Here is a 27,500-nt window from a genome sequence, read left to right as displayed (position 1 = left end):
GGATGGCGCTCCATCGATAGTGAGTCGTGAAAAAGGGTTCCTAGCTCTGATAAAGAATGAATTTAAGAACCGTATTTTGGATCCGGCAACATTGAGTGTTACTGCTTTATTCATACGGAAAGTTTATGCGTAAAATCTCTCAAGATGGGCAATATAATGAAAGTTGTAACTAAGGCCGTTAATTTGATAAAAAGCAAAGGGTTGAACAATATGGAAAGAATTTTTGAAAGATCTTGAAGCCGAATATGGGGATTTATAGAACCATTGTGAAATGAAGTGGTCAAATAAAGCCCAAATGCTTAAACTATTTTATGAACTGAAGGAAGAAATGGAAATTTGTATGGATATTGAAGGTATTCCTGTTATAGAACTGAAAGATAAAAAGTTTCAATGTGATTTAGAAATGTTAGTAGATATATAAATAATTTGAACTTGGAACTTACAACGCTCCAATCAGCTAGTAATCACTTTGCTTTCCCTTATCAAAAGCTTTGAACCGATGCTTCATTTATTTGTCACAGAACTGAAAAGAAAGTGCTTCACACATTTTCTGAAGTTCAGCAAACAGAATCCTGAATCAACGAAAGAATATTCTGACGAGTGTGAAAGTCTTTTAAAGAAATTTGAAAGTAGATTTCACGAAATACAAGATAAAATCGAACAACGTGTTTTCGAAACATATTTTGATGCGTGTCCTGAGGAAGCACCCGGTTCCTTACAATTAGAATTAATTGATTTGCAGTCGGATAACTTAATAAAATAGAAATATAGTAATCTGTATTTATTGGATTTCTACAAACACATCAATCCTTAGAAATCCCTACTGTACATAAAAAAATGCCTTGAAACCAGTATCACGATTTTCGACAGCTTATCAATGAGAGCAGTTTTTTTTTTACCAAATTGAATTATGCAACCATTCATCTTCGTACCAGACTTACTAGCGAAAACCTTAGATAAAAGATAGCAGTTTCTTCAATGACGTGATATTCCTAAACTTGCAGAAAAAGAAAAAAAAGGTAGTTTCATGTTTCTCACTAAACAAAGCCAAATCTTAAATTTAATTAGATTTAATAAAATTATCACTAGGATAAATTTGTTTAAATATGTAATTTACGCATAATACTATTTAGGTATTAATGTAATTTTTCAAAATTAAATTCGGTCTGTATTTGACTGTAAAGATTTCTCTAAAATTAAAATTTTTCTGAAAAATATAGAATACCTCATAAGTAATATGAACGTCCAAAAATCACTGGTGGCGTTAATGAACATGTTACTTAATACATTATATTTATCTTTATTAATGTATATTGAATTATATATAGATATATACACAGATACAAGAGTCAGGACTTTGATCCGCCCGCGGATATTTTTCTTTTGAAATTTTTGTCTGCCGCACTAAAAAGTTCCTCCCACACCTGGTTTAGACCAACATATCTGTTTTAGTAGTTATTTTAAAGCCTTTTAACTTCAGAAGTTATTATATCGGTTCCTTTTACTGGACTGCTAAGTTAGAAAGACGTGAACAAAACAGTACTGGTTGCTCACAAAGTGTTGGGGCGAAACGCCGATACAAATACACAAAAACTCACACACATACACACATACACAGAGCTGGACCTGGACATTCAATGCAACATAGCTCTTAAACAACTCACTTGAAATGGAATCCTGAATGCATCTTTAATGACAATAGATATAATATAGAAACTTTCAGAGGTAGAATTTGGTTTGAGAGATTCTAAGCACCCTGCTGTCTTGTGACACTGCAAGGTCGGACACTTGGGTCATCCAAAATCTTCTCCGGCTGCTTAACGAAACCATCGAACAAAGCAACTATCCTTATTAGTTTGTTCTCAGTTTTTTTTTTTTTTTTCGTATTTGAACACGCTTTACTTAGAAAAGAAAACCAACTCACCGTTTCATCTTCCTCGTAATGTTTCAAGCTTCAAGGCTGGAAAATACTGTTTTATATTTTCACTTGTCAGTAAAAGTATAAACGATGCAGCTAATGCTTGCTTATCATTTAGAATATCACGACAACCTCTGCAGGCATTTTTATAAATGTATATACTTGTCATTTGCAGATGAAGAGCAAAGCCAATATCAAGTGAACTTTTCACACTGTGCTTATGTCAGTAAATAAATATTGTAAAAAAGAAAGCATAGCCTTGGATCAAGAATAGAATCGATGATTGATAATGTTCCAGGCCACACGTAATATCATGAAACACTTCCCCACACACGGCTTCCATTTTCCAAGCCATAGGTCAGTGTGTAATTTATAATATCAGGGACGGCTTCCTTTCTTCTAGGACGTCGAAGAAAATGAAAAATGCAACAATCAATTTATCAGGGACTTTTGGAAAAATAGCTTATGAGAAAATGTTATAGATAGTATTACCTCAGGATGAAATCATTGACAACAGTAGCTGTTTTGAAGAAATGACCAGAAACATGATTCTTTTTTTGTTTTTAATTCAATGAACAAGAAATAGTTGCAGCAGTTATTATTGACGCTTTTGAGTCGACCAGTGTTGAGTGAGTGCAAGATGTTAAGAAGGAAAATTTGAAAGAGATAAGAGAACCCCAATCTAATTGCAAAAGTCAATATATTAATGAAAGCAGCAGAACAACACATCGAAAATGAAACCGTAGTACTTGCAAAAGAGTTAGAGCTACCACGCTGATTAGGTGCGCTGCAGGAAATCAAAGAGCATTTTGAACACGTTAACCTGAAGTTGTACAGCCTTTGTGAGAGTTAAATATTATTTTCCGCATCGAAAATGAAACTGCAGTACTTGCCACAGAGTTAGAGCTACCATGCTGATTAAGTGCGCTGCAGGAAATCAAAGAGCGTTTTGAACACGTTAACTTGAAGTTGTGGAGCCTTTGTGAAAGTTAAATTAAAAATGAAATAAGACGACGACTTTCCAAAAAGCAACTGCGTCGTCATTCATTCGAGTTTTATTTTCTGCTGTCACATCTCTCACTGACACGTTTCAATGTAATTAAAATGATTAATCCTCTGCACTTGTGATGAAACTGTATTAATTTAAGCCGTTTCCTAATTTTAGAATGAAATTAGAGCTTAATTGAAATTTGTTCTGAATTTTATCGTCACTATAGTTTCTATTGTAACATCACATGATATGAAATTATTAAGAATTATTAAGTGCTTCAAGTGTGTAAGAAGGAGTCGGTGGATCCACAGTGGATTGCTGAATGTCGGTCACTTACGTAGGTACTTGTAATACTGTTTTACACTGTATTACAATTAGGCCAAACTTCTAATTAGGCAGATGTCTACACCTTGAACAAAGTTATCGTAAAACATCCATCCATCTATCTATCTATCTATCTATCTATCTATCTATCTATCTATCTATCTATCTATCTATCCACACACACACACACACGCGTACATACACACACATTCATAATACATACATAAGCTCCTGAAAACTAGAAAGGATAACGCTATTTGGGAGACTACAGATCCACATCCATCAATGGAACTGTAAAAATCTGTGAAACTTTCCAGAAGTTTATCATTTAAATATACATGAGTATGTGTAGATATGCAACTATATGCATGAGAATACATACATACACACACACACATATACACTCATACAAACACACATATATAAGTAAGTAAATATAGATATAGGTGTATGTATATATATAAATATATGCATTATAATTATATATGTGTGAATGAGTATGCGTCGCTTTGTGTGCTCACGCACTTATATTTGTGCATAGTAGTATTTGAGATGACTGGTTTTTACTTCTTTCGAAAGGTAAGGTACCGGTTCTACAAATTAGTGATCGTTAAACTAAGTAACAAACAGAAATATGCACTAAGTGCAATGGGATCAAATAATTCCTATGAATAAACTTCTCCATCATAATCGCAGTTCGTAACTTAAAGCAGAAGAAAATATTATTAAGTCGGTGTCTCGGTTAACCAATAACTGAAAAACTCAAACGAAAGTCAGGAAATCAAAAGAATACATCGGCTGTCATAATTATTGGTTAAGATATAGCAGAGTGTTGTTTCTACGGAGAATTTAAACACTGGGGCTTAAATCTACGAGCTATATTGATTAGATCGGAAAACTACAGCGTAGAATATTGATTGACTTTTACAAGTCAAAGAGAAATTTTTGCAGTGAAGTTGGATAGGCCATTGAATCGACCCTTGTATATTATAGGTGGCTGTTTCTTTAATTCCAGGGTAAAGGATGAATAGCAAGGCTTTCAATCTTCGCTTTGAACTAACTCAGTATGATATTCAGAGAAAATGAAATATTGTAAAACTTTTATCGATATGCACTTCCGCTGTGTAGCTGTGTATACTTATGTACATTGCGAATATTTATATATATATATATATATTATATATATATATATATATATTGTATATTAGTAATGTATATATATTACATTCATATCTATATATATATATATATATATATATATATTATATATAGGTATTATGAATATATATATATATATATATATATACATTCATATATATATATGTAGGTATTATGAATATATATATATATACATACATTCATATATATATATATATGTATGTAGGTATTATGTGTATATATCTATATATATATATATATATAAATCAGTGAGGGCGCGTGGCTTAGTGGTTAGGGCATTCGGCTCATGATCGTAGGGTTGTGAGTTCGATTCTCGGCGACGCGTTGTGTCCTTGAGCAAGACACTTTATTTCACGTTGCTCCAGTCCACTCAGCTGGCAAAAATGAGTTGTACTTGTATTTCAAAGGGTCAGCCTTGTCACTCTCTGTTGTCACGCTGATTATCCCCGAGAACTACGTTATGGGTACACGTGTCTGTGGAATGCTCAGCCATTTGCACGTTAATTTCACGAGCAAGCTGTTCCGTTGATCGTATCAGCTGGGACCCTCGTCGTCGTAACGGCGGAGTCTAAGAATATATATACATTCATATATTATATATATATATTATATATATATATATATATATATATATATGTATGTAGGTATTATGTATATATTATACATTCATATATATATATATATATATGTAGGTATTATGAATATATATATATATATATACATTCATATATATATATGTAGGTATTATGAATATATATATATATATACATACATATATATATATATATATATATATATGTATGTATGTAGGTATTATGTATATATATATATATATATACATTCATATATATATATATATATATATATATATATGGATGTAGGTATTATGTATATATATATATATACATTCATATATATATATATATATATATTATATAATGTAGGTATTATGTATATATATATATATATATATTATATATATATATGAGTGTATATACACATACATGTATATATAAACATGCATATATGCATGTATGTATATATATATATATATATGTAAAAATGTGTATATATATGTATATATACATATGTGTATATATATATATATATGTGTGTGTGTGTATATATGTGTGTATATATATGTGTATATATATGTATGTATATATATGTATGTGTATATGTATGTATGTATGTATGTATGCATGTGTATATATATATATATGCATACATATATATATATATATATATATATAATATATATATATATACACACACACACACGTTCTTCCTATGAAGTCAAGTCATCTATCAATAGTAATTACAAATTTCGGTCATGGCAGACCAGCGGTTTATAGCTGATGTCTGTAATCTATAATGTTTTCTGAACTGAATACCAATTCATGCCATATACATGCACGCTAGATATTCTATTAAAGCAAGACGCGAAAACCGGAAGGGTAACTTCAATGGTGTAAAGTTAGTGTGATCGGAGAAATTAAGTTATTTATACTGAAGCCATTTTGCGGTAGAAATGCATTTAATTTCATCTTGTTTTACTTCGTTCAGTCATTGGAATACGACCATACTGTCGCACCGCCTAGAAGGGAGTCTGTCAAGAATATTATCTCTACATACTCTTTTACTCTTTACTCTTATACTTGTTTCAGTCACCGCCTTTAGTCGAGCAAATCGACCCCGGGACTTATTCTTTTGTAAGCCCAGTACTTATTCTATCGGTCTCTTTTTGCCGAGCCGCTAAGTGACGGGGACGTAAACACACCAGCATCGGTTGTCAAGCAATGCTAGGGGTACAAACACAGGCACAGAAACACACACACACACATATATATATACATATATACGACAGGCTTCTTTCAGTTTCCGTCTACCAAATCCACTCACAAGACATTGGTCGGCCCGGGGCTATAGCAGAAGACACTTGCCCAAGATGCCACGCAGTGGGACTGAACCCGGAACCATGTGGTTGGTTAGCAAGCTACTTACCACACAGCCACTCCTGCGCCTACATGTTTGGTTTTCCTTTATAATTTTGGTACTAGTTGGGATGGAACGAATACAGACACAGGGACAGACATACAGCTACGCAAAAACATGCACACACACATATACACACAGAGAATGCTTCCCTGCAGTTTATCCCTATCAAATTCAGTAAAAGAGCGTTGTTAGACCTGGAAATATAGTAGAAGACACTTGTTGAAGTTGCAGCGCTGTGAGAATGAACCTGAAACGATTTTGTTGGAAATCCAGCTTTTTACCTACACCGCTATGACTGCGAATATTGATAAATATAATATCTTGCGGAGCGTGGAGACGCAATGGCCCAGTGGTTAGGGCAGCGGACTCGCGGTCGTAGGATCGCGGTTTCGATTCCCAGACCGGGCATTGTGAGCGTTTATTGAGCGAAAACACCTAAAGCCCCACGAGGCTCCGGCAGGGGATGGTGGTGGTCCCTGCTGTACTCTTTCACCACGACTTTCTCTCACTCTTACTTCCTGTTTCTGTTGTACCTGTATTTCAAAGGGCCGGCCTTGTCACTCTCTGTGTCACGCTGGATATCCCCGTTAAGGGTGCACGTGTCTGTGGAGTGCTCAGCCACTTACACGTTAATTTCACGAGCAGGCTGTTCCGTTGATCGGATCAACCGGAACCCTCATCGTCGTAACGGACGGAGTGCTTCCACACACTTGCTGAGCGTGCTGCCATTTACAGCACAATGTTATTAGAAACTGCTGCTAAGAAAGGAACCTCAAAAAATATCCGCTCAAATCTCCACGTTAGAAAAAGACACACGTTGAATAATTTGGCCATAAATTAAAATATTTGTGTTCCAAGGTTTAATTTGGCTAGGTCAATGTAGCAACAGTAAAGGTATCCGTGACGATATTGACTATCAAACCTTATTTTGTACATATTTCTCTCTCAAAAAAAAAAAATATATATATATAGATAGATAGATAAATGAAAGAATGGATCGAACGACGATTTAACAAAATTCCTTTATTCTCGACACATGTTTCGAAGACTGCATATTCTTAATTCCGAAGGAATAAAGGGTGCATTATGCCGTGCACCCTTTATTCCTTCGGAATTAAGAATATGAAGTCTTCGAAACATGTGTCGAGAATAAAGGAATTTTGTTAAATCGTCGTTCGACTCCATCCTTTCATTTATCTTTAGTAAAAAAACACAAATTTCCACAAGAAAGCACGTGATTTCTGCCCTTGGCATGTAGCTTCAACAGTGCTTTCTGACGTAAATTTGCTACCCGGGTATCGGTTAACCGAATTATCCATACTAGGATAATTCATTCAACTACTTAAACATATATATATATATATATATATATATATATATATAGGCGCAGGAGTGGCTTTGTGGTAAGTAGCTTGCTTACCAACCACATGGTTCCGGGTTCAGTCCCAATGCGTGGTACCTTGGGCAAGTGTGTTCTACTATAGCCTCGTGAGTATGGCCTTGTGAGTGGATTTGGTAGACGGAAACTGAAGGAAGCCCGTCGTATACATGTATACGTATATATATATATATATATATATGTGTGTGTTTGTGTATTTGTCTGTGTTTGTCCCCCCAACATCGCTTGACAACCGATGCTGGTGAGTTTACGTACCCGTAACTTAACGGTTCGGGAAAAGAGACCGATAGTACTAGGCTTACAAAGAATAAGTCCTGGGTCGATTTGCTCGACTAAAGGCGGTGCTCCAGCATGGGCGAAGTCAAATGACTGAAACAAGTAAAAGAGTATATACGATGCTCTACTTTTTCTTAAATACTTGTAAACTGTATCGCAATTCTGTATAAGTACAAGTTTGTGAAGAGAAAGTAAAAAGGTTCTGTTCAGCGATAAAAGAAAAGTGAGATATAACTGAGAACATGGCAGGGTTCTGCACTCGTGAAAGGAGTGTCCACAATCTAATAAACCATGTTTTCTTCAATCGGAATTCTTTACATCAGTCTTAGATAATATTTGGTTGAACAATAATTGTTGAATTTACCAGAAGTGTGATATAACAACGAAATATTGAAAGGTGTTGCTTTTGTATAGTTTCTGTTACTATCTCAATGTCAAACTCTCTCGCTATTGATTTGTCATTTAAGATCCAGAGTGAAAATAAAAGCAGGATGCTTACAGCTTAAACTAGATGATTCTGTAACTACCCATTTCATTAGGTTAACTTTTAACCAAATATAATTTCTTTGTTTAGCTATTCTAGAGTAATAATACTAAAAGCAACAATGATTAACAGAAAATCTAAAGGAACATATTCCAATTGAATCCGTATGGTTTAAAGCACGTTAATTGAATTGACGTCGTATTCTAGTTCTGAGCGTGATTCTAAGATACATTTTACGACTTGGCGAACACCAACAAAAGTACTTTCGCAAAATTAACATACAAAGCAAGAGAAAGCGAGAACAGCAGAATCCTACAAAAAGCGAAACGGAGATAAAATTTAACTGAAAAGCAACTAAAGTTGCAGCATTGACAAATACATGAACAACAATGAATGCATCCACTGTGATTAGAGAGAAAAAAAAGGGAGAAAAACAAAATGAATGGTTGAGGATATAAAGAAATCTAGTCGTTGAACACGTTATAAATACAAAAACACCCACAGCCATCACTCACTATTGAATAATTTAGCTTCATATTTTAGACTGACAATTGATATCTGTACTGTTTATTTTATATTATAAATTTTGTGTAATTACCAATAGCTTACGGTTAATATTTCTGTCTTCACGATGGCAGCTGGTAGAACCGTTATTGTGCTGAGCGAAATAATAAGCGGCATTTTTTCCGTCTTCACGTTCTTAGTTTAAATTTTCGACGAGGTCGACTTGGACTTCCATCAATTCGGAGTGAAATAAGTACTAGTTGAAGCTCTGTGGTTGATATAATCGACCTACCGTCTTACCTGATCTTGCTGGCCTTGTGACACAATTTGAAACGAAGATTTCTGATTTCATTAACGTTGCAAGCTCGCAGAATCGTTAGTACCCCGGGCGAAATGCTTAGCGGCATTTCGTTCGTTTTTGCTTTCTGATTCAAAATTCTGCCTGTGTTCACTTTGCCGTTCATCATTTTAGAGGCGATAAAATAAATACCAGTTGAACAGTGAGGTTGATTTAATCAACTCAGTCCCTCTCCGAAATCAGCTGGGCCCTGCCAAATTTGGAAAATAATATTTCCGGTTCACTGATACCGTTACAGGTGAATATACAAAAAATATTGAGAGGAAATAGCAGAGGCTTCAACTTATGCTAATACTGGTTTCAAATTTTGGGGCATGGCCAGCCAGTTTGGGAGATGGGGTTAGTCAATTACATCGCCCTCAGTACTTAACTGGTGCTTATTTTATCGACTCGAAGTGTTGAAAGATAAGATTGGTCTCGGCTGAATTTGAACTCAGAATGTATAAACGGACGAAATATCGCTAAGCAATTTGCTCGGCATGCTAACGAATTTGCTATCTCACCGCCTTATCAAGTGTTAATATTGGTTTAGGAAAAAAACTGGCACGTGGCCAACACGTTTTGGGAAAGGAATAAGCCGACTACATCGACAGCCAGTTCGCAAATGGTATGTATTGTATCGATCCAAGGCGGCGAGCTGGCAGAATCGTTAGCACGCCGGGCGAAATGCTTGGCGGTATTTCGCCCGTCGTTACGTTCTGAGTTCAAATTCCGCTGAAGTCGACTTTGCCTTTCATCCTTTCGGGGTCGATAAATTAAGTACCAGATACGCACTGGGGTCGATGTAATCGACTTAATTCGTTTGTCTGTCCTTCTTTGTCCCCTCTGTGTTTAGCCCCTTGTGGGTATTAAAGAAATAGGTATTTATTGTATCGATCCCGAAAGGGTAAAATGTCAAATCGAACAGGGCGGAATTTGAACTGAGACCGGAAAGGTAGGCGACATGTTACAGAGTATTTTGTCCGGCAGTCTAATGGTTTGGTCAGCTGGTCATACAAACAAAAGCAAATATTGAAAGTAATCAATGGGCATAGATTTCTGAGTGAATTAAACTGGTCTGGCTTACAAAAAAAAAAAAAGACTTCATGCACAATAGTTTGCCTTTTCGAAAGCAATGCCATTATATAAGTTTTATATCGCTCTCAACCATATCACAAAGTGATATTCTTTATATGCAAAAATTGCCAGTACAATTCCAATAATGAAATTAGTATATCTGCGGATTATTGAATGAATGGTATTCTTTTGACATGTTGATTCTTCATGTCAATAAAAATGACAACAAAACAATAACAAAAATAAAAGAAAAGAGTAATATAAGAATCGAAATCAACTGTAATAATCGCAATAATATAACAATCCTAAAAGTAGCAACAGAAATTCTGAAGCGGAACTAATAAATTAGATCGGCGACAGTAATAATGTTAATGGCCACAAAATGCTACAATTTCAGAACGGAGAGCATTCATGGATATCGACAGCAATGCACATTTTATCGTCTCCAGAAAGGACAATGTAGGCCAGCAGATAATATACATATATATATATATATAATATATATATATAAAATATATATAATATCATGTAATATCATGTAATATAATACAATATGATATATGTATATATGTATGTATATATTTGGATATATACGTGTATATATATATACGTGTTTGTGCGTATGTACTTATATATATATATATATATATATATATACATATGTATTCGTATGCATATATACATATATATATGTATAGATATATAGATATATGCATATATGTACATATATAAGCATGTATGTACATATATATGTATATATATATACATATATATATGCACACATATATATATGCATATATATCTATATATATATATACACACACACACATTGCCAGGATTTGTAGAAAACGAAGTAACTGAACGCTAAAGGGATTGTATTGATTCGCCCAACCCTCAATGCCAAAGTTCTTCAATGATTTAAACAACGTTGCAACAGATACAAACCTTCAAGCACGAACATACACAATTGTATGTAAGTTACTCTATGAATGTGTTAATCACATTTGTTTTAAGCGTAAGACAAAACTTTGTGTTAATTCATTAGTAGTATCAAAAAAAATTTCGTTATTTTTTTTGAGAGGCAGTGTTGACACTGTAAATATATGTCAATGTAGAGTGGCTGTGTGGTAAGTAGCTTGTTTAGCAATCACATGGTTCCGGGTTCAATCCCACTGCGTGGCACCTTGGGTAAGTGTCTTCTACTGTAGCCTCGGGCCGACCAAAGCCTAGTGAGTGGATTTGGTAGACGGAAACTGAAAGAAGCCTGTCGTATATATGTATCCCTCTATATATAAACGGCAGTTTGTCTGTCTGCGTGTCTGTGTGTCTGTTAGGTTGTACCCTCACCCTGACTACGGCTTTCAACCGATTCTGATGAAACTTGACACACACATAGCCCAATGTCATAATTCAAAACTAACGCAGCGAAAATTTTGAAAAGTTCCCCCAGTTCTGAAAAAATCGATAAATTCGAAATGGGGTCGAGAATCAGAAACACAAACCACAGACTGTCTCGACATTTTTAACTCTCAAAAAAAATTTACCATAATTTCCCCCCCATTCTTTTGCTATTTTTTGGCTATAACTCTCTAAAAATGCTTTATAGTTATTTCCCTTACAAACCTGAACAACGCCGGGCGATACTGCTAGTATATATATATGCGTGTGTGTGTTTGTGTGTCTGTGTTTGTCCCCGTAGCATTGCTTGACAACCGATGCTGGTGTGTTTATGTCCCCGTTACTTAGCGGTTCGGAAAAAGACACTGATAGAATAAGTACTGGGCTTACAAAAGAATAAGTCCCGGATCGAGTTGCTCGATTAAAGGCGGTGCTCCAGCATGGCCGCAGTCAAATGACTGAAACAAGAAAAGAGAGAAAGAGTAAAAGAGTAAACATATATACGCACACTCACAAGCACACACACACACACACATTTGCGTTCACTCACACACATGTATATACATATATGCTATTATCATTTGGCATTAAACTAATTTTCACTCACGTTATTCATATGCAGTAGTATTCATAAAAAGAAACCTCTGTACATCTACCCGTCCGTCCAGCAATTCATCTATCTGTCCATCCATATATATAGACATACCTACACACCCACACACAGATGCATAGGCACACACAGACACATATATGTATGTATATATGTATGTATGCATGCTTGTCTATACATACATTTATATAATTATATATGTATATATATATATATATATGTATATATATATATATATATATATATATATATATATATATTATATATAGCTGTAAATATACTATGAGGCAATTATTCTGTAGCCATGATAAAACTCTGAGATTCGAATGTCGAGGTGGAAATCCACGCCGCCTTCTCTTCAGTTATCCGGCCATCGGAAAAATACTATGAAACATATATATATATATATATATATTCTCCATATATATATATATATATATATATATATATATATAGGGAGAATTCACAAACAAAAAAATGACGATGGCAGGTGGTGTAGGCAACAAACAAACGTATTAGTATAACCCTCGAGAAGTGAAAAAGTCTTTAACGTTTCGAGCCTACGCTCTTAAACAGAAAGGAACACAGAAAGAAACAAGGAGAGAAAATAAAGAATGGGTCGTGGCTAGCGATTTATCATATATATGTGCGTAATATTGTATGCAAGTTGATATGTATGCGTTTCTTCAATATTCACTTCATGAATAATCGAATGTTAAGCATTTGACTATGTGGAACAATTATTTTCAATACTCATCGTTCATCTTTAAAGACGGTGAAATATCTATGAACCCTTTGGCACATAGCAAAGGAATTTAGATATATGTACATAAATAATTATGGACAGAACCAATGACTACGTGTATATATACAAAGAAGAATATTTTGCATTGATTATATTATACGAAATATATTCCAGAAATTTTGACAGGTTTTCAGGAGAGATATTTATTTACTTCAAACAAGTAGGAGTGGGTGTGTGGTAAGTAGCTTGCTTACGAACCACATGGTTTCGGGTTCAATCCCATTGCGTGGCACCTTGGGCAAGTGTCTTCTACTATAGCTTCGGGCCCACCAAAGCCTCGTGAGTGGATCTGGTAGAAGGAAACTGAAAGAAGCCCGTCGTATATATGTATATATATATATACATGTGTATGTATTTGTGTGTCTATGTTTGTCCCCCTCCCAACATTATTTAACAACCGATGCTGGTGTGTTTACGTCCTCGTAACTTAGCAGTTCGGCAAAAGACAGCGATTGAATAAGTACTAGGTTTACAAAGAATAATTCCTGGGATCGACGTGCTCGACTAAATGCGGTGCTCCAGCATGGCCACAGTCAAATTACTGAAACAAGTAAAAGAGTAAAAGAGTAAGTACAAAACTCTAATCTCTAAGAAAGTAAGATCCCCTGACTCCATCCACCCGTAGAACTTCAGTCATTTCTCGAAGGTTCGATGTACGTCTTCGAAAGGGAAGGCTTGATTGTCACACCTTCCTTCGTCTTCTCAATACCTTCAAAATGATTACCTGCGAGCTTCTCATTCAGCTTGGGGAACGACCAAACGTCAAAAGGAGCAAGGTGTGGATTTTACGCATGGTTGAGGATCACTTTTGATGCCCTCCTGTATCAAGCTGTTTATTACCAGGATAGAACTGCGACAAGTACTCCTAAGCTCTGTCTCCTAAGCCCTGTCAAAAGTCTCTTGCGACCGTATCCTTCGATCTGGAATAGCAAATATTGGCAGGCTACTTGTTAGATGTAGAGTAACGATACTTTATACTTGAATTACAATAATTATAAATGCCTAGCCTAGATAAAAAGTCTCAGTAGCTCTGAATGCCTTTCGTATGTTCCAGCCAATATGATTAATATTGATTTCGCTCATTATTACAATGCTAAAAAGTTTATATGAAATGAATATAATTGGTTGAACCAATCCTGATAAATTGCTGATATTCGCAGTATCGATCTACAACGAATGAATTTATCAGAGCTGATAAAAGAAAAAAAAACCAAAAAAAAAAAAGAAACAGAACATGATAGAAATACAGTTCTGTATTAAAGAGATGAAGAACTAGTTACATTATCTACATTTGACGGATATTTGTCCTCATTTTCTTTGTTGTTAATACAAGGTGAGGACAAATACCTGTCAAATGTAAATAATGTATAATAGAAATAATTGAAGCTAAAATAGAAACATGTAATATGGGTTTGCCATTTTAATCACTGACGACCCAACCATGCAGCGGTAGCCCTCAAGAGCGGAAGAGCAATCAAGGGCCAACAACCAACAAAATGTATACATGTATATGTGTGTATGGGATTGTAAAGACAGCTGGGTTTGTGTCCAGGCGCACAATTGGCCCACTGGGAATAGGAGGTTCCCGTCTTCAGTAAGGCGGCGGGCTGGCAGAAACGTTAGCACGCCGGGCGAAATGCGTGGCCATATTTCGTCTGCCGTTACGTTCTGAGTTCAAATTCCGCCGAGGTCGACTTTGCCTTTCATACTTTCGGGGTCGATAAATTAAGTACCAGTTACGCACTGGAGTCGTTGTAATCGACTAAATCTGTTTGTCTATCCTTGTTTTTCCCCTCTGTGTTTAGCCCCTTGTGGGTAGTAAAGAAAGAGGTTCCCGTCTTCATGGTAACTAAAAGAATGATAGATAAGTGTATGAAGATATCATTTTCAATTGCGTTACCTCACTGGTACTAAACTAGTGTCCATGCAAAGCACTGGACATTGTTTAAATAACTGTCAGAAAATTACGATATGTTCACAGACCAAAGTTTCAAATCGAAATAATTTAATTTTAATTGTCAGTGATTCAATTAATCCATCAATATTTTGACATGATTCAATTGAATGGAAATGTTTCCATATAAACGGAAAAGACGAGCGGTAAAGTTCACCTCTAACCGTCCTAGTAACTTTCCCTTCTACTTATACCCACTCTTCTCTCCCTCCTTCTCCCTGTCTCGCTCCCCTCCCGCCATCTCTCCCCCTCCCTCTCTCTCCCTTCTCTCTCTCTCTCTCTCTCTCTCTCTGTATATATTATTAAGCTGTAAGGCATCACAAAGATATTACTCTACCTTCAGTATTCGAGTACCATTTTACCCAACTTGTTTCACATTTATGTGCTTACTCTGGTATATATATATATATATATATAGATATATATATATATATATATATATATATATATATATATACTCTTTTACTCTTTTTCTTGTTTCAGTCATTTGACTGCGGCCATGCTGGAGCACCGCCTTTAATAGAGTAACTCGACCCCGGGACTTATTCTTTTGTAAGCCCAGTACTTATTCTATCGGTCTCTTTTGCCGAACCGCTAAGTAACGGGGACGTAAACACACCAGCATCGGTTGTCAAGCAATGCTAGGGGGACAAATACACTCACACAAACACACACACGCATATATATATATATATATATATATATATATATATATACATATATACGACGGGCTTCTTTCAATTTCCGTCTACCAAATCCACTCACAAGGCTTTGGACGGCCCGAGGCTATAGTAGAAGACACTTGGACTGAACCCGGAACCATGTGGTTAGTAAACAAGCTACTTACCACACAGCCACTCCTATGCGTGTATGTGTATGTGTGTGTGTATCGATACTCTTTGCATTATATATATATCGACTGTCTTTCTTCCCAACTAGACCCTCATTCTTTACCTCCTGCTACGCCCGCTCCATACTTCGAATTCCTTTCCCCACCGCCATTTCAATTCCTCTTCAACGAGAACTACGTATCACTGCTTAACCCTTGTCATTGCTACCAACCTATCTTTCTCCCTCTTTGATTGCTTCGATAACTGAAGAGATACCGATGCAGGTTTCCGCCTCGACGTCCAAAACTCGGAATCTTATAGCAACCGAATAATTGTCACATATTATTTTACAGATAAATTTCTCTATTTACATAATATCGAGATCTCTTTCATTCTTTTGTTGTCTTACCATTACTATATGTATATATATACACATAGACGCCATGATAGATCTTTAGCCACTACACACATTTTTTTCTCTCCTTGTTTTTTCTTTGTCCCCCTTTCTCTAGAAGAACGTAGGCTCGAAATGTAAAAGACTTTTTCTATTCCTGAGCGTTATACTAATACATCTGTTTGTTTTGTACACCATCTGTCGTCGTCTTTTTTTTTTCGTAAACTCTCCTATATATATATATATATACTAGCAGTATCGCCCGGCGTTGCTCGGGTTTGTAAGGGAAATAACTATATAAGCATTTTAGAGAGTTACTTATAGATGCCAATTCGGGCTTTCTTAGCCATTTCTGTTTTGGTGTCTTCAAGCCATGAAGTCGTTATTCTAAAAGAACGCTGGTCTCCTTGACCACGCTTTACGACGTTGATTTCCTTACACTCCCTTCCCCACAGCTTCACGAGGGAGGGAAGAAGGGGGAGAAGCAAACAGGTGCAGGCGTGACCATGGACGCCAACTCCGCCGCCATCGACACACGAAAAATTATGCATTAAAATGGAATAAAAAATGATGTTAAATTATTTTTTAAATCGTAGACTGATCGTAGACGCGCGCTAATACCCAGACGGGCTCGATATGAATCACGACTATAAGATACCTGAATTTGGTTAAACTACACCGCAAAATGTGGGAGTAGTTAGGAATCTAAATCGAAGGGGACAGACACTCACACAACTACAGTTTTATATATATAGATATATATACATAGAGATATTTCATTGAATCTTGAAATTAAAGCAAGTACTTTTAAGTATTTCACTGTAGTGACTCGTCCTTCTCTTTCTACAATCCAAGCATCCTGTTGCTGTCTTTGGTAACGGCATAAATAAAATAATATCACATTACCACTTTCCTTGATATAGAAATCCCTTAGATTCAAGCATAAAGACATCAGTGCCAATACGATAATTATATATCGATTGTTTCATTCATAAACCGAATCATTGCACTGATATCTCTTTTGGGATCTAAGCCTTGTGAATAACAAATAACTACCAATTATCTGGTGAAGCTTATCCTTACAATAGATCACTGCATTTCCGCCTGTATCGTGATTAAATCCATTGTTCTTGGTTTTCATAATTTAGCAGCAGGTCACATCCCATTAAACAGGCTTACTGATCAAAGGAATTCCTACCGAAATCATTCCATATTTCTTCCGGGTATTGCACCTTATAGCACGATGTTTTAAAAAATATATCCTTTCGTTTCGTAGATTGTATTGTGTAATTTTAAGGATTGTAGTTGATCTTACTCTTTCGTTACCTTACTGAATAGCTTTAACACAGTTCAATATCTTCAAATATAATCGGTCATGACCACTGAAATTGAGCTGTTGCAGAATGTAAATGACTTCAGACGATTGGGTTCAATCTGGTTAGATGCAAAATCGATTTTTTAATAACAACTTTCCAAGAGAATTATCGTCATGATCAAAGTGCTGATAGTAACTGAAAGTTGATGTTTTAAGAGGGAAAATATCAAGAAAATGTTTTTATCAAATAACAAGTGTCAATCAAACTTTGAAGTAGTTTTTACGAATTCTAATTATGAAAAAGAATCTTAAACTATTGAATGTTGTCAAAGAGAAAAAAAACTGCAAAACCGGTTTAGTGTCAGCCTAATCTTTCTACCTGTTCTTACATTGAGTCATCTAATACTGAGAACACTACACAAAATGTAATAGTAGACAGAAATAGAATATTGCAAGTATCGTAGAATATATATTTGTATGAAAGATTAAGTAGAATATATATATTTCTTTACTACGCACAAGGGGCTAAACACAGAGGGTACAACCAAGGACAGTCAAACGGATTAAGCCGATTATATCGACCCCAGTGCGCAACTGGTAATTAATTTATCGACCCCGAAAGGATGAAAGGCAAAGTCGACCTCGGCGGAATATGAACTCAGAACGTAGCGGCAGACGAAATACGGCAACGCATCTCGCCCATCGTGCTAATGTTTATGCCTGCCCGCCCTCAGCATTCACAAATACGTTGTCTGTATTTACAAATATACATTATGGTATTATGCATTTTTTATATAAGAAGGTGGTTTTAATTGCAAGCATAAATTCGTCTAAAGTGTCCGGTGTAGTTTGCGACTAGATGACGCACCACTTTGGTTCGGAATAAAAACGTATATACATAAACTTACGCACGAACATGTATTAGCTTTTCACTGGTGATTGTGCGTTGCTAGAAAAACAAATGTAACTTGCATGAGATATTTGTCTTCTTTAAAATCCCTAAAAAATATCCCAGTAGCTATTTTATCTCTTCTGTACGTTTGAAGCGAAAACAAAAAAGCGACCGATATGAAATATTTTGACGCAGTTGATAAAAAGTTTTTTGAAGAAATACATCAAAGTATGCTGTCTGACATTTTATCGATTCGAGATATTGTACAGAACTGCTGTTGCAAGAAATAAGCACACACTTATATGATGTAATACACTTCATCTTTTCACTCGTTGCTTCATCTACATATTCTAATACCTGTAAATATTATCGGTCACGACCGCTAAGAATAAGCTGTACCACAAAGTTTATCACTTTATACCACTGGAGTCAATGTGCTTAGCAGGGAAATTGATTTTTAATAGCAGCATTACAAGCGAATTATCATAATGGTCAAAGACTCGATACTGACTACAAGTTGACGTTTCAGGAGAAAAATAAAAGAAAAAAGAATTATGTTTTATCGAATGCAAAATTGTCAATCAGAATTTAAGTTTTAAGAATTTCATAGAATTTTACAGATTCGAGTAATTTTACTGGAAGTTCTGTTGAAAGGAATAAAAGAACACTAAAATGATGTGCTGTGTTTCTTTTGCCACTGAAAGTCGTTTACCGAGGCGCAACAGTCATATAAGTACTTATTTGTTTATTGCCTTCAAGGTGCTAAACACAGAGAGAACAAACAAGGACAGACAAAGGTATTAAGTCAATTACATCGGTGCGTAACTGGTATTTAATTTATCGACCTCGAAAGTATGAAAGGCAAAGTCGACCTCGGCGGAATTTGAACTTCGAACGTAGCGGCAGACGAAATACTGCTGAGCATTTCGCCCGGCGTGCTAACGATTCTGCCAGCTCGCCGCCTTTTAAGTAGAATACATAAGTACCGTAACCATTAAGTAACATGAACTGACAACAAAGTCAAAACTTACACGCCCTCTAACGAAGATCGGGTTACTTCTTTTTAGGTTTCATAGCTACTTCGCCATTTAGCAACGACTTTCCAGCAATCAGACGACCTTTATACCTATAATTCTGAAAAGCTTTATTGTATGTATGTATGTGTTTGTGTTTACTTATATATAGCCTTGATTTTACTGACGTGGAAATATAATGCAGTGTTGCTTACTGGCGACGCAACTGCTCCGACTCCAAGAAAGTTTATTATTATTTGAAGATAAATTAACTTCTTGCTTAGTTATCAATTCCCGTTCGGAGTTGAGAAACCTCCAAATATCGTATTGGTGAATGGCTTTGGTCCTGGAGAGAGAATGTCTGCCCTACAGTATATCAATGATTCCACTACTTCTATTTATAAGCACAATAGAAGTTCAGTAAAAGTATGGGATCTTTACCTTTTGACCGACAGATTTAAAATATAATTTTTTATAACTAAACACTTTCAAACTTCGTGTACTGATAAAATGTGTCACATGAAATATCTTTTACTCTTGGCGTAGTTGAAAACATTCTGAATTTTGGAAGTTATTTCGTGGTAGAGTTCTCGTATTTCGGTAATTCCAACCAATCAATGACGTGTATTCAGCTGAATAAAATTACTGCCGTTATTTGTCAACAACAACTATCGGCGGTGTATAAAATAATATTATCAGTATTCGCTAGAATTTACCTAGACATGGATTCAAACGAGGACATTAGTATGAAATTTGCAGTTATAGTTAAAATATATTAACAATACGTTCGATACCTCATGGAGAAATACACGACATGTGAGCGCCATCGCCCTTGCTGTCGATGTCGTTCTATGCCTCACGCCTCGGCAGCTTCGCTCGCTCGCCCGCTGCCGTTCCGTTCGTTCGTCCTCTCGCCATCGAAAGTTCGGTTTCTTCCTCGCCTGCGCCTAGCCGTCGTCGCAACCGTGCGCCTACACGCCTTTGCTCACGCAGCCAGGACGATCTCCTCGCACGTGCCATCCGCGCACGCTCGCGAGTTTTTCTATTTTTTCTTTCACCTTTCTCGCCACCGACCCCTGGCCTCGGCTCGAAAGGATCTTGCCAAGAGTGCCACAATTTATTCTGAGCCATCCATTTCAAGAGTTAACAGCTTGGGTCAGTTACAATTGCTGAAATAATCTTGCCTGACTGCACCAAGAAATGGTTTCTATAGAGACAATCAACTATTTCTTCTGGGAGGCTAATCGCCGTGTCGCTTCAAGGTATACCGAAGTAATAGGGAGGGCCTACACTCAGTGATTCAAGATATGAATCATGCAGCATACTTAATCTTTCATACTTAGCGCAAACAATCGACTCTCCCGCCTTGATTTATCACACAACAAGAGTTTTAAGCCATGGCTTACGATTTCACATATTTAACCGCTAACAGATGTAGTAATTGCGGTGTGCTTTCGTTTCTTCAGCTGCCTGTATATACATGGATAATTTTGAAATCCCGAAATGCATAACGATTCGAAATTTTTTAAGTTCCCCTTTCTCTCTTCTTTTATTTTCACAGACAACAGCGGGGCACTCTTCGTGTGTAGCCGTCATTGCAACATGGATAAATCAATGAATAGACATCTTTAAAGTGAAAATTGTAAGTAACACTTCATGCTATCATATAAAAATCAATAACTAACGAACATCAGATAGTTTTGTATGTAACTGTGTCCGTATTCGTATGCTGCTTCGTCGGTATGTTCCGGTTGATGTATCTATTCCACTGAACATTTTTTCATTTATTTCCATAATTTATGATAAATTTATTTTAACAAGGCATCTAAACGGTCGGCAATACAGTCAACGGTGTAATAGGAATTAGAGAACCTATCAATTAGCGGTCAATTCATCAAAAAGCGTTGAGATTTTTATGAGAAAATTATTTGGATTAATATACATCAACAGACACTGGTTTCTATATTCATTAAATCGCATGTGCTGAAAGTAGTATCGTTCTCCATTGCTTATTTTATATTTTATACATCGTATGATTAGCAACACACACACACACACACACACATATATATATATATTATATATATATATATATATATATATATATATGTATATATATATAATTAGAGAGTGACACGCAAACACACAATCATACGCAAACACAGACACACACAGACACACACAGACACGTATGTATGTGTATATATGTGTGTGTATGTATATATATATATATATATAATATATATATATGTATATATATATGTATATATATTATATATGTATATTTGTATATTGTGTATATATATATATATGTATATTTGTATATATGTATATATGTATATATGTATATTTGTATATATATATATATTATATATATATATATTATATATATATATACATATATATACTCGCGCATATTAATTTTCTAATCTTGTTTGTCATAGCTGCTGAAATGATTCATGTGTGGAGTGTATTTCTTTGCGAAGCAAGGAATAATTTCATCTGCCATAAGAATTTCAAATTCAATTAAGACAGTATCATTTTATATTCATCAATTATGTTGACTGATTGTGCTTTGAATTCTTACATATATTAGATATACGTTTCTTTTCTTTTAAAATTCTTTAATTTGTTCTCTGTCTCTCTGTGGAAAGATAAAATGCAGATAAAATAAATATCTCTGTTTAAGCGATTTAAATGCCTAGCACTATTCGAATGGAAATTCTGTTTCTGAACACTAATGTATTCACGTGGAATTTACTACTGACTCAATCGTGTGATATAAAATTAATCCAGTTCTCATTATGCATTTATTATTAGATTTGGTTCAGGAGAAATAAAGCTTTTATGACAAATGATTACCTTTCATCTCCAGTCGCTGGGAAAAAATGGATAAAATTTGATATGAATAATTCTATTAGATCTAACATTTCTATATAAGCACTGTATCTATTAGTATATTCTATGTACCATTATTGATAAGTCCTGTGATCCTAATGGCCTCGACACCTCGACGTGCCTCTTGTGTCAAAGCTCTATGGACCTTCATATTGTTCTGAATGTTCTGAGTATATATCTATATTTTATTTAACTACAATTATCCTACAGAAACCAACAAGTATATTTGCTAAACCAATTAGTAATAATTGGTTTAGTTTCTCTTTCAGAGTCAGACATCGTTAGATTTTATCATCTGTAACTTACACGACACATATAACCTATTATTCCAGTTTTCCAAATAGCTATTACATTTTACTTTATCCAGTCATTGGATGTGGCTATGCTGAGGCACCACCTTGAAGGTGTAGTCCAAGAAATCGCCACAGTTATAAGCATCATAGACGGGTTCTTAATCCACCCTCCTTTTCTACCGCACCACAGCCTTACCGCGAGCTAAAGGGATCAACAGCAGTTGTCAAATAATGAGAAGCAGGACGTGCGCTTAGGAAAAGATATATATATATATATATATATATATATATATATATATAATATATGGCACCTTGGGCAAGTGTCTTCTGCTACAGCTTCGGGCCGACCAAAGCCTTGTGAGTGGATGTGGTAGACGGAAGAAGCCCGTCGTCTAGGTTGCAAGACGCAACGAAAATTTTAGGAAAATAAAAATAAGAATTAAGTGGAAGTTTTGCCGGTGAGTGTGTTAAATTATAAGGCACAAAAAGGAAATGACTCTCCCCAGACACAACAGAATATGCTTCAACACACAAACTCATATAAAGAATCTTGCAAACCAAATCCAAAAACGAAATATATATATATATATATATATATATATATATATATATATGGCACCTTGGGCAAGTGTCTTCTGCTACAGCTTCGGGCCGACCAAAGCCTTGTGAGTGGATGTGGTAGACGGAAGAAGCCCGTCGTCTAGGTTGCAAGACGCAACGAAAATTTTAGGAAAATAAAAATAAGAATTAAGTGGAAGTTTTGCCGGTGAGTGTGTAAATTATAAGGCACAAAAAGGAAATGACTCTCCCCAGACACAACAGAATATGCTTCAACACACAAACTCATATAAAGAATCTTGCAAACCAAATCCAAAAACGAAATATATATATATATATATATATATGTATGTGTGCGTATATGTGTGTCTGTGCTTGTTCCACCAACATCGCTTGACAACCGCTGCTGGTATGTTTATGTCCCCGTAACTTAGCGGTTCGGCAAAAGCGACCGATAGAATAAGTACTAGGCTTACAAAGAATAAGACCTGGGATTGATTTGTTCGAATATAAGGCGATGCTCCAACATGGCCGCGGTCAAATGACTGAAACAAGTAAGTGAGCATATATATATATATATATATTTATATGTATTTATGCAGTATGTATTCATGCATGTATGCATGTGTATAGCACAATACGGGGACAGTGCACTACTGCGTAGAAGTGTGTATGGATGGATCGAGATCTTTTAAAGTGGCCGGAAAATCGTGACGCACGAAGAGGGGGCAGGGCGCTTGTCAACCCCCACAAATGACAAGAACATTCAGCAAGCTCGTGAAATGGTATTGGTGAGCCAGCGAGTTATCATCGGTGAGGTACCTCGTTATCTGCAGATTTGTCATTGTCCTGCCTATTAAATCATCCACGATGGCTGCCAAGATGGCTGCCAAGAGAGCTTACTGCAAAACACAAGAGCAAACCTCTTGTGGTCTGCCAACATTTACTCGATTGCTAGAACAATGAGGGCGGCGAAGTTTTGTGCAAAATAATAACAGGAGCGAAACGTGCGTCCATCATTATGAAGCATAATCCAAAAAAACTGAGTATGGACTGGAATTATCCTGGTTCGCCATCGTGGAAGAAATTCAAGAATCAGTCTTCCGCGGGAAAGGTGATTCTGAACATATTTTTTAACTCAAAAGAGCCTCTACTGCAAAGCTACGTGGAAGGCTACCTAGAGAAGATACAGTGCTTTTCTACCAACAAACTGAAACCAACAGTTTGCACCAAAAACCGGAGCCTATTTGAGAAGAAAGTTCTGTTGTTGCATCACAATGCACACGCACAGACGGCCGCTCAAACCGCTCAAAGCATTAAGGAACTGTATTTTGAGTTGCTGGAACACCCTATCTAGGGCCCAAATCTTGCCCCTTCCGACTATCATATCATTGGATCACTTAGCAGGGCATCGATTTCCTACGGATGAAGATTTGACGGAAGCGTTACACAAATGGTTGTACAAGCAAACGAAAACCTTCTTCTTGGAAGGAATCCTCTAGCTTGTGGACCGCTGGAGCAAGTGCATCGAAAAGGAAGGAGACCATATAGAAAAATGACTTAGTTGTTTATCATCGGCTTTTCTCTAAACACATTGAAAAAGCAAGAGGGTGTATAATGTTTGACAATTTTTAATACATTGTGTTACCTTGGAAACCGTACCAGAATTTTCGCACATTACCATAAATTTTGACTTGAGTAAAACTCTACTCGAAATGGTATTACAGTATAGTTTTGAAATCAGCCATCTGTAGAGGATACATTGCTAATAACCTAATCTTATACGTGAGTAGTTATGGACGTTATGATTTCATAATTCTGAAAGGATATCCCACAAGTCCCTTACTAATCATTTTATGACACCATGGGATAACACAGCAATTACCATTTAAAATATATATACAAATATACACGGGATGAACTCATTTGTAAGATATTCTCGGGAGTGTCAGCAACTGGAAAAGCAAATAGTTTCTCTGTTCTCTGAAAGTAAACAAATTTAATGAATATAAACATATGAAGCTCGAATATTGCCAATCAAATATTAATAGAGGTAAAGGAAAGATTATTTAGTTCAGTTTGACAAAATTTATAAGAAATACAGAGTTGTTATTTACACGGGTTTCCTTGTTTCTTGAAGCAAATAAAAGTGATGAATAAAAATGATGAATTTTTTTTTTTTTTTGGTAATGACTTAGGGGAAAAGGTCACCACAAGTCATTACTGATGTATTTTTATTCAAGGTGAGAAAATTAGAAGGACACAATAAGAATATATAAGTTACGAATAAGTGTTGATCAAATAACGGTTAAAGTACCATACGCAACTATACATGCATACATACATACACCATACATACATATATGCATACACGCACGCACACATACACATGCATACATACATAATACATACATGTATACATACATAGATACATAAATGTACACATACGTGCATACATGCTTACATATATACATACATATATATATACATAGATGTACATATATATATATATATATATATATATATATATATTATATATATATATATATATAATATATATATTGGCCTGCTCGCTTAGCCAGCGGGGTGGCGTCATTTGAAGGCTAAATCAATACGAAGCGCATTGTGACCAGCGATATGTAGCAACATCCGATAGCCTGGTCGGTCACGGTGACGGTGATATATATATATATATATATATATATATATATATACATATGGAAAAAGACTGTTCTGGAATAAATATAGAGAACCACTCTGTCATTGATTATATTCACAAATACCAGCCAAAGGGATACTGGTGGACTATTCCCATCAAGACATATGTCAATTGTAAACATAACACAGCGGATATTGTTGTTTGGGGCGGACAAGAAAATGTATATGGCATCATAGAAGTCAGCTGTCCTGTCAATGTGAATGTCTCTTTGATAATCAAAGAGAAAGATAACTATGGGCAGCTGCTACCAAAACCTTCAGCTTCCATTTCCGCATTACAATCTCACATTGATAACGATAATAATTGTAGCACATAGTTTTGTTAAGTATATGACTAACTCTCAATTTGGATGAGCTCGCATTTAAAAAGAAAAAAAAGAAAAAAAACCCACCAAACCAACTGATTCGCACATTACACACACTATTTGTAAGTGGAACAGTAAAAATATGCAAAACTTTCCTCAGGTTTAAAATTTGACATTGATTTCATTATCTATGTTCCAATGATGAAGCTTTATATCTTTGTTAGAAGCAAGCTCCTTCAGAGAAAGACTATAAATGATCAACTACAGAACAGACATGCATACATACACCTATGCATATATATACATATGTATGCATAGGTAACTATCTATCTATCTACCTCTATCTATCTATCTATCTATCTATCTATCTATCTATCTATCTATCTATCTGTCTATCTATCTATCTATCTCTATCTATCTATCTATCTATCTATCTATCTATCAAGCTATATGTTATCTAATGATAACACAGATGGCCTGAGGTTGCCTACAGCTGTTTCAGGCTTATTTTTTATATTCATGAACAGTTAATTACATAACGTAAAAACGATTTAAATATTAAAATAAAATTTATCATTTAGGCTATTTCAGAATGCATATTGACTCTCTCATCTCGGTGTTGGTCGATAGAGTTTATGTAAGTATATAATTATATTCCTCTGTGTATTGTGTGTACTTGGTCTTACAAATAAATAGAGACAATTTTTACGATGCATAAAACTGGGTGTAAATATTAAAATAATAGTGGTAGACAGATATAATTTTAACGTAATATTTATTACACAAACCTTAATCACTCAATATGGCTGCCGTTTTGGGCACTTACTGCCTCCACACGAAAAGGGAATTTTTTTGCAGCTGCCGTAACTTCTGTGTTTTGGCTTGGCGTGTCGCAAGCACGATGCAGGACTTCTGTTGACGTTTGAGTATGGCGAAGCATGGGTCCTTGATAGAAGTATGCCCCATAAAGACAATCGACAAGTTGAGATCTGGGCTGTTACTGGGCCAGGCGTTGTCACCTATTATCCTA

At 35.6% G+C, this 27,500-nt stretch overlaps 1 long non-coding RNA gene across 2 annotated transcripts in view; it reads left to right on the top strand.

Annotated features, from left to right (window-relative positions):
* Positions 1-27,500, top strand: part of LOC118766900 — a 526,709-nt gene that overhangs the window by 155,580 nt on the left and 343,629 nt on the right. For both annotated transcript variants that reach the window (XR_005002809.1, XR_005002810.1), the window contains exon 2: positions 21,260-21,340. This is a non-coding gene — a long non-coding RNA (uncharacterized LOC118766900). The remainder of the gene's footprint in view (positions 1-21,259; positions 21,341-27,500) is intronic.

This window comes from Octopus sinensis, linkage group LG18 (genome assembly GCF_006345805.1).
Source record: "Octopus sinensis linkage group LG18, ASM634580v1, whole genome shotgun sequence".
In the NCBI taxonomy this organism is placed as follows: Eukaryota; Metazoa; Mollusca; class Cephalopoda; order Octopoda; family Octopodidae; genus Octopus; species Octopus sinensis.
Note: the sequence above shows the minus strand (reverse complement) of the source record. Positions and strands in the feature narration are given on the sequence as shown.